The sequence below is a fragment of the Mustela nigripes genome, chromosome 14, assembly GCF_022355385.1.
Source record: "Mustela nigripes isolate SB6536 chromosome 14, MUSNIG.SB6536, whole genome shotgun sequence".
NCBI lineage: Eukaryota > Metazoa > Chordata > Mammalia > Carnivora > Mustelidae > Mustela > Mustela nigripes.
Window position 1 is genome coordinate 108,397,397 of NC_081570.1, and position 9,231 is coordinate 108,406,627.

The 9,231-nt window shown below is 41.2% G+C and overlaps 1 pseudogene; it reads right to left on the reverse strand.

The window, feature by feature from the left end:
* LOC132000785 (peptidoglycan recognition protein 4-like) overlaps positions 1-521 on the reverse strand; it is an 11,731-nt pseudogene extending 11,210 nt beyond the window's left edge.
* Positions 522-9,231: the final 8,710 nt, after the last annotated feature.

Genomic DNA, 9,231 nt, shown 5'->3' on the forward strand with positions numbered 1-9,231 from the left:
TGGGGGCTTAAGTGGGTAGAAGAAGAATCAATGAAACAAGATGGGATTGGGAGAGAGACAAACCATAAGTGACTCTTAATCTCACAAAACAAACTGAGGGTTGCTGGGGGGAGGTGGTTTGGGAGAATGGGGTGGGATTATGGACATTGGGGAGGGTATGTGCTTTGGTGAGTGCTGTGAAGTGTGTAAACCTGGTGGTTCACAGACCTGTACCCCTGGGGATAAAAATATATGTTTATAAAAATAAAAAATTTTAAAAAAAGTTTGGGAAATCATAAATTTATTTCAATTATCAGATGGGAAAATAAAGGTTTAAAGGGATGAATAATTTGCTTAAAACATTGCTGGAGGTAAGCCAAGAATTTGAAACCAGGTTTATAGACTTCAAGTTCTGTGTTCCAAAAGCAAAGCTATTTTTTTCTCCCTAAGGGAAAAGTAACATTTAAAGAACTCTGATCCAGTAAAGGAAAACTATCCCAGGCCCTAAGACCCAGAGCCGAGACACAAAGCCACAGAAGCATCCTCATGTGGTCCCAAAACACTGTTAGGAGAGTGAAGAACTCAGTCCTAGGAGAGACACTGACAGTTAATCAGACCATCTTCACTCCTCAAACAGGCCACCTACCCCACTGCATGGTACCCCTGTCTGCCTTCCTGCCAAACTATGGGCCTCCTGAGGGCCAGCATCTGACCAGGACTCTCAAGGTCCCCAGTATATGTCAGGTGTTCCTTAAATGGGTAAACACCCTCATCTAGTTTCCCTGGGCAACTAGATATCACTGAGTGACTACTAATGTACAAGGCCAGCATAGGCACTCACACATATAATCTTATTTAATCCTTATGCTAACACTGCCATGTAGTATTACTAACCCCCATTCTTATAGAAGAGAAAATCCAGGAATAGTAGAACTAAAAAATCCAAACACACATGGATGGGTCTTGTGCTGAGAACTCCTTCCCAGTGGGGGATGCACTGGAGTGAGAGAGGGTACAAGAGTCAGTTGGGGGTATTCCCCAGCTCTAGGGCAGAAGAAATCTGATCTTAACACTACATCCAGTCCCTTCAAAGGGAGAGGGCTTCACAACAAGAAATGCACTCACACCCACACTCAGAAATACCTGTGGGTCTTGCACTGTCCCAGCCCAACACAGGTCAGGGTGCAGGTGGCTCTCCCATCATTGGCTAGCAGTTCCTTCCTTCAAATTTGGCCACTGGCCCTGCCCTGCTCCTCCAGCTGCAACCTCCTAGGCCTTCAGGCTCCTTCTCACCAAGGGAACACTTGAGCTCTGGTCTTCCAGAGGAAAGGGGATCCATATTGGAAGGTGGAGAGAGGGCAGAGTTCTGAGGCTCCCACAGGTTTTATCCAGGACACCCAGAGGAACTGGAGGAGACCAGATTCAAGCTGAAAGCAAGGCCTCACCCTGTGAATAAGCCCAGGTACCTCCTCCCTGGAAAATGACGCAATTGCCCTAGGCTCCCTGAGCTGTTTTCTCATTGCCAGTCCTTAGAAACCTGACCAACCCAACATCTGGGAGTACTTCCTGGCCTTGGAGACTGTAAGAGGAACAGATTTTGCCACTCCAGGATATGCTTCTTTGGCATATTGATTATGCCAAGCTGGTTATTTTTTTAAGGAAATACACAAGAGCCATGAGAAATGCTGAAATCCAAGAAATAAACTTTTTATAAGAGGCCTTTACATAAATAAGGGAAATCTCCACTTGTAAGGGTGACTCCTTTAGTACCAGAAAGAGGGAGTGACTGTCAAATCTCTAGAAGATGCAATCAATGGAGAAAGCAATGACTTCTGCTTATACTTTGCCCTTATTTGCTGTGCTTTACCTGGTGACCTCCCACAACTGATTCCCTGCCACCAACATTTTTGGTCTTTAGCTGAAAATGGTATTCAAGGTGATGGCTTTGGCCATTTCAGTTAGTAACTCAGTTTTCCAGGGGCTCTCCCATGTATACAGGAGGAATATAATTTCTTTTTTAAAAGATTTTATTTATTTATTTGACAGAAAGAGAGAACACAAGTAGGCAGAGAGGCAGGCAGAGAAAGAGGGGGAAGCAGGCTCTCCGCTGAGCAGAGAGCCCAATGCAGGGCTCCATACCAGGACTCTGAGATCATGACCTGAGCCAAAGGTAGAAGCTCAAGCCACTGATCCACCCAGGTGCCCCAGGAGGAATATAATTTCCTAAGCTTTGTTTGATTTTTCTCCTGTTAATATGCCTCACATCAATTAAATTTTTAATCCAGCTAAATAATCTTGAAGGGCAGAGGAAAAATGTTTTCATCCCCAGCAAGACTGACCTGCTCCAGGAGTGTCAAGGCTATAGATAGGGGTCACTGACCAATATCCCACCCCTCCCCACCTCCTTCCAAGGGGTTCACCTGCACCGATAGGATGGAGGCAAGGAAATAGAAAGGTACATTCCAGAAAGAAGCACAAAATGCCATCATTACTAGAACTTATTCTGACCCATGCATCTACCACCACCACCAAGAGTGACTGGCCCCTCACCTATTCCCAACTCAAGGCCCTCATACAGTCATCACCTGACTGGTTCCTTAGTCTGCATCCTGGCCTCCTGGAAACCATGAGTCTTCACAGAATCTTCACAGAAGAAATTCCATTCCGTGTAGATATTTCCTTCATGGGGAACCTTCAGGGACCTGTAGAGTTTTCACTTCCTAGGGAAAGATGGGCAGTCCCCTGAGACTACCAAAAGAACCCTTCTAAGGGAATGTCCCAAATCCACACAGGTGGGCCTAAGTGGGACTGAAGTCTTACACTCAGGTCTGTGGGCCCCAACAATGTCCCCTTGAGAAGCCCCCATCAGTGTGCCAGCTCCACCTGCTGTTCTCCCCCATTTAATTGACCAGACCAGGGCTGGGGAGAGAGTCCTCAGGAACAGTGTGAAAGAGAGCAGAGGGGTTCTGAGCTTATCCCAGCTATAGCCTGGGACCAACACTGTAGGGACCACATCAGTTTCCCAAGCTTTTCTGACTTGTTATTTTTCCTAACCTTCACTTTCTTCTCACCCTGACTAGTAGTAAAATGCTTACAAAGAAAAAGTCTGTGTCACGAATGACATATCAGATAAAGGGCTAGTATCCAAAATCTATAAAGAACTTATCAAACTCAACATCCAGAGAACAAATAATCCAAACAAGAAATGGGAAGAGGACATGTACAGACATTTCTGCAAAGAAGACATCCAGATGGCCAACAGACACATGAAAAAGTGCTCAACATCACTCGGCATCAGGGAAATACAAACCAAAACCACAATGAGATACCACCTCAAACCGTCAGAATGGTTAAAAGTAACAAGTCAAGAAATGACAGATGTTAGAGAGGATGCAGAGAAAGGGAAACCTCCTACACTGTTGGTAGGAACGCAAGCTGGTGCAACCACTCTGGAAAACAGCCTGGAGGTTCCTCAAAAAGTTGAAAATAGAGCTACCCTACGATTCAAAAATCACACTACTGAGTATTTACCTTAAAGATACAAATGTAATGATCTGAGAGGTCACATGCACCTGAATGTTTATAGCAGCAATATCCGCAATAGCCAAACTATGGAAAGAACCTAGAAGTCCATCAATAGATGAATGGATAAAGAAGATATGGTATATATATATACACACAATGGAATACTTCGCAGCCACCAAAAGAAATTAAATCTCACCATTTGCAAATGACGTGGATGGAAATAGAGGGTATTATGGTGAGTGAAATAAGTCAATCAAAGAAAGGCAATTATCATATGATCTCTCTGATATGAGGAATTTGAGAGGCAGGGTGGGGGGTCGTGTGCATTAGGGAAGGAAAAAAATGAAGCAAGATGGTATCGGGAGGGAGACAAACCATAAGAGACTATTAATCTCACAAAACAAATTGAGGGCTGCTGGACAGGGTAGGCGGGTATTTGGGATAGAATGGCTGGGTTATGGACATTGGGTAGTGTATGGGCTATGGTGAGTGCTGTGAAATTTGTAAGCCTGATGATTCACAGACCTGTACCCCTGGGGCAGATAATACATTAGATGTTAATTTTAAAAATGTTAAATGTTTAAAGACCCACTTTTAAATCTGTTTTGGGCCTTGGAAAAAACACATGACAGTTGAATGTAAGTCTGTGCCTGGAGAGCTGATAGTGTATAGTCTGTCTTAGTTCAGTGTTCTACAGTGCACGTTGGTCTGCAGATTATTTGAAAGTGGACACAAGAGCTGTTTCTATCACTGTTGTGATTTAGCAACAGTTTTCCGACTAAAAATTATATACAAATTATAAGGCATATGAAAACTAGTGGTGTTGCAAATATTTTTAGAAAAAGTGACCTGTAACAGAGAGAATATGCTAAATGAATTTGGAAGTGATGCACAAGGGAGCAACATCAAGCAGAACACTGTCACTGGAATTGTGTCTTTGAAGTTGGTCAGATGAGCTCTTAAGGAGAATCCATGAATGACAAGATTTGAGTTGTACTGATTTATGTAGGTTGCACTGCTGAAGTGCCATTTGATGTTATATCCTTCTCACAGGTAAACCTTATAGCCATAGATCTTAATTTTAGATCTTAATTCACCTAACTGGTGAATTTCAGAACCATCATTATTATGCTTTATCATCCACAAAATTGTTATGGCCACATTTTACCCGTTTAATGGTTGAGTTTCCCAAATCTTAAGTTTGATTCTAAAAGGGAAAGGAAAAAACTGCTTGTGAGAATATAAGGAAGATAATAATAATTTTAATATTTCTTTTTAAAGTATATTTCAATTTTCAGACCTACAGATTGTAATGTATAACAGTATATTCGAAAATAGATAATTCTGAAGTTTTCATGATATTTCATCATTAGTTGAAAAAAGATAATTTGTAAAACTTGATTATAGAGCATTGATTATAGAGCAAAATACAGCCTTTTGTTAATTAGAGCTTGATGATTGAAATAGACTGACATACCATACCATTTTAGAATTGAAATTGAAATATTATTTCTCAAAAATTTATTTGATAATTTCAAATATTATACACATATATGCTAATAGAATGCTGAAAATACAATATGTTTTATGGGTAACCAAATTTGGGGTTATGTGAACAGTTTGTATTACTCATTTGGTTTATACTATATTTTTGTCTCAGAAAAACAAATTATTGTTCCCCTCAGAAGTGTTTAGGTATTACTGCAAGCAAGTTTTAATTCTACTGTATGAAATATTTGATGTTTTGTTTGAAACAACAGACATCGAAGAACCAATATATCAACTAATATTCTTACCTTATTTTGGATAAGATAAGATATTCTTATCTTAGTTTGAATGATTGTAATTCAGTTTACTGCATCTAGTTTGGTGTTTGATGGTCTGGAAAAATATTTCACAGTTCTGGGAAATGCTCAATGCCTCTATGAAGCAGCAAATCAATATTGGTCTGACAATATTTGATGCAACTGAAAAAGGTCTATAGGACATAGCACTTGCAAATTTATCTCAATGTACAAAGCTACAATTTTGAATTAACTTGTTCCCCATTGATTCTCTCATGTACCCAAGTATAAAAATTGGTAAGTTTCCCATGTCTTAAGAGTAACATTTGAATTTCAGTTCTGAATTTCAAACAGACAATAAAATATTTTAATGCTAGTTTTTAATCCACCTAAAAGTTTACAGATAAACCTGTTAATTATTATAATTCTTGATCTGAAAGTTTATGTATAGATCACATTCACAATCCCCTTGGTCTAAAACAATTGTGAACGTAGTGTCTGATGCATTCAGTATTTTCTCCTTATATTTGTTTCTATCTCTGAAAAATAAGTAGGAGGAGTTTTCCCTGTAGTTGGATAAAATTTGCTTTTGGCCTTTATTTGGACAACCAAGTTAGGATTCTGTGGATGCTGTAGTTTTGTATAAGGAGAAGCAGGTATCATTTGATCACATTTTCATTTAAGTAGAAAATTTAGCTTATTTGCGAATAAAATATAATAATTATGTAACAATGTGGAAAATAAACCTTATTTTGGAAAAAAAAAAAAAAAGGACGCTAAATCCCAAAATTGTAAAAAAAGAAAGCATATGCATATATATATATATTAAAAAAAAACAGTGAAAGGAAGCAAAAAATAAAGACTATATCTATAAAATATAAGTGTAAAAATTAAAATTAAAAAAGACTTTAGGGGCACCTGGGCTGCTCAGTGGGTTAAAGCCTCTGCCTTTGGCTCAGGTCATGATCTCAGGGTCCTGGGATCAAGCCCCGCATCAGGCTCTCTGCTCAGCAGGGAGCCTGCTTCCTCCTCTCTCTCTCTGCCTGCCTCTCTGCCTACTTGTGATCTCTCTGTCTTTGTCAAACAAATAAATAAAATCTTTAAAAAAAAAAAAAGACTTTAAAAAAAGAGTTGAGGAGTGCCTGGGTGGCTCAGCTGGTTAAGTGTCTGCCTTCTGGCTCAGGTCATGATCCGAGGGTTCTGGAATTGAGCCCTACATTAGGCTCCCTGCTCAGCAGGGAATGTGCTTCTGCTGCTGTCTCCCATGTGCCCACTCTCTCTCTCTACCTCAAGTAAATAAATAAAATCTTTAAAAAAAAATCTTTTTTTTTTTTAAATTTTGATTTTATTTATTTATTTAACAGAGAGAGAGAGAGATCACAAGTAGACAGAAAGGCAGGCAGAGAGAGAGAGGGAAGCAGGCTTCCTACTGAGCAGAGAGCCTGATGTGGGGCTCGATCCCAGGACCGTGGAATCATGACCTGAGCCGAAGGCAGAGGCTTAACCCACTGAATTGTGGGTTAAGCCTGAGCCACCCAGGCGCCCCTAAAAAAAAAAACTTAAAGAAAAAACGAAGAGTTGATAAAATGAAAAACTAGTTGAAAAGGGAAAAAGGAAAAGAATATTTTGAACTAAAAGACTAAGGACTTATGAGAAAAAAAGAATTCTATATACTCTTTTCTGCTAATGTGGGAGTTTTTCAGTTCCGAGTGATCCATAAGCTTGGTATTTGACTGATATTCCTGCTGTCTTCTGGGGAAGCGGCCTGTTGCACTGATTTAGAGGTCTTTGTCCGCACAGTGCCTAGTCAGGGGGTGGGCTCAATGTAAACTGCTTCTGGTTTTTCTATGTGGCTTTTCTTCCTTGAAGGCTTTTTGCATCTCTTGCAAAAAGTGGTGGATTTTCTATTTGTAGAATTGCAACAATTCTTAGATCTCAGGTTGAATTCACAGGTGTTCAGAGTGATTTGATAAATATCTAGCTTAATCAAGGGACCAGATGGAATGAGAGCCCCCTACTCTTCCACCATCTTCCTTCCTTCAGCATTTTTTAAAATATAAGTATTTTTCATTTTAAAAATATGCCAGTATAAGATGGGTTTACTAATACCCAAGTGAGTTAGTATTTTAAACTTTAAATTTTCTGATATTGTCAATATTATCACATATAACCCACATAAACAAGATTTCTTTGGTTTCTTCAATAATTTTTCAGGTGTAAAAGGGTCTTGAGAGCAAAAGTCTGAGAATTGGGATCCAAGGAATGCCATAGGCTGTCCTGCAGCTGTAAGGCCACAAGGGAGCAGCATGCTCTCTGGAGTCTCCCCAGCTTTCTTTCCTTTTCTGCACTCTCCCAAATTGCACAACTTCTTACTTAGAGGAAGTAATTCTCTAAGCATGGGTTCCATCAAAACCAAGACAGGCACCTACTTTTCTTCAAATGTTTATCAGATGTTTCAAAAGCAAATCTTATCATCCAGGGCTAAGTAAACATGAAAACCCCAGGTCTAGAGGAGTTAATAATCTAGTGAGGTAAACAGACCCAAAGGCCAGTAATTAGACTGCCACCAAGTTGATGTGTGTGAAAGCCCTATATTTTCTGAAAAGGACTGAATACATCAAAAGAATTTCTTATAGGCAGGGGGAAACCAACAGGGAGATACTGAGATACTTGTTAGGAATTTCTAGAAGGATCTGGAACCTCAGGGCATAATGAGGACAAACATTAGGTTCTGCAAGAGATAGGAGAGGAGTGGTTGGAAAAGCAGAGCCAGGAAAAACAAGAGGTAACAATGGACTTTTCTGTTTAGAAGGTGAAGTTTCCAAGAAGTCATGAGGGTTTGAGTGAAGACAGCAGGTAGAAGGGGTTGGGGAGAATGCTCTGACTTGGGAGTGCTGCAGGTGGGGATCTAAGGAGCTGCTTACTGGTGAGACCTCACTGTGGAAGTGTGGTGTGGGTGCCAGTTTGCTGGGAGCAGGCTGTCTCAGATATTGGTAGGGTGGTCAAGCTTGGTGTGGATTGGTCCAAAGGCCCAGAACAGTGGTCTGACATTGCTTACGGCCTTCCTAAGGTACCAGACACACAGAATGAGCAGTGGAGGGGCAGGGGTGTCAGGAGGTTTGTGGTCAGGAGTCTAGATCCAGAAACCTCCCTGGAAGAGGGGTACCTGCCTGGCTTAGTCAGTAGAACCTATGACTCTCGATCTCAGGGTTTTAAGATTCAGCCCTATGTTGGGTGTAGAGATTACTTTAAAATAAAACCTTTAAAAAGTTGGAGGGGATGCCCCACATTGGGCTCTGCACTGGGCATGGAGCTTACTTCAAAAAAAAAAAAAAAAAATCCTGGCCCAAGGGCTGAGAAGAAGGGAGGGAAGGCAATGAGAATGAAGGGAGGTATGAAGGGAGGTATGAAGGAAGAGGCAGCAGGTTGTGTGGCCAGGAGGGGGCTGGGGCCCTAGGCATCATCTGCCCTGTGGGGAGAGTAAGTCTGACTTCCTTTGCTGGGGGTTCCTCAAATGGGGCAGGAACAAGGTCCTGAGAGCTATGAGGCCTGTGTCACCTGAAGTCAATGTTAGAAATGACTAAAGGCCAGCCAATACAGTCTTCTCACTTAGCAGATAAGAAAATGATGGCCTGGACAAGGGAACGAGTGACTGCTAAAGCCCACCTAGCAACTCTAGCAGAACTAGAGATAGAACCCAGCTCTGATATCCCCAGTCTGCCACAAGCTTTTGCCCAGGGTCCCACAAGCAACAGTGTACAGGCAGGGCCTGGGGAGATCCCACCGTGTACCTGGTGTCACTGTTCATTACAGAATAAACAACTGAGAAAGGGCAAACTTCACTGTGGGCGAACAGCAGGACAACAATGGAGAAGGTAATATGGGCAGAAATAGCCCCCCTCTTGGTCCTGGGTGTGCGGTAGGAAGCCTAAAGACAGGACTG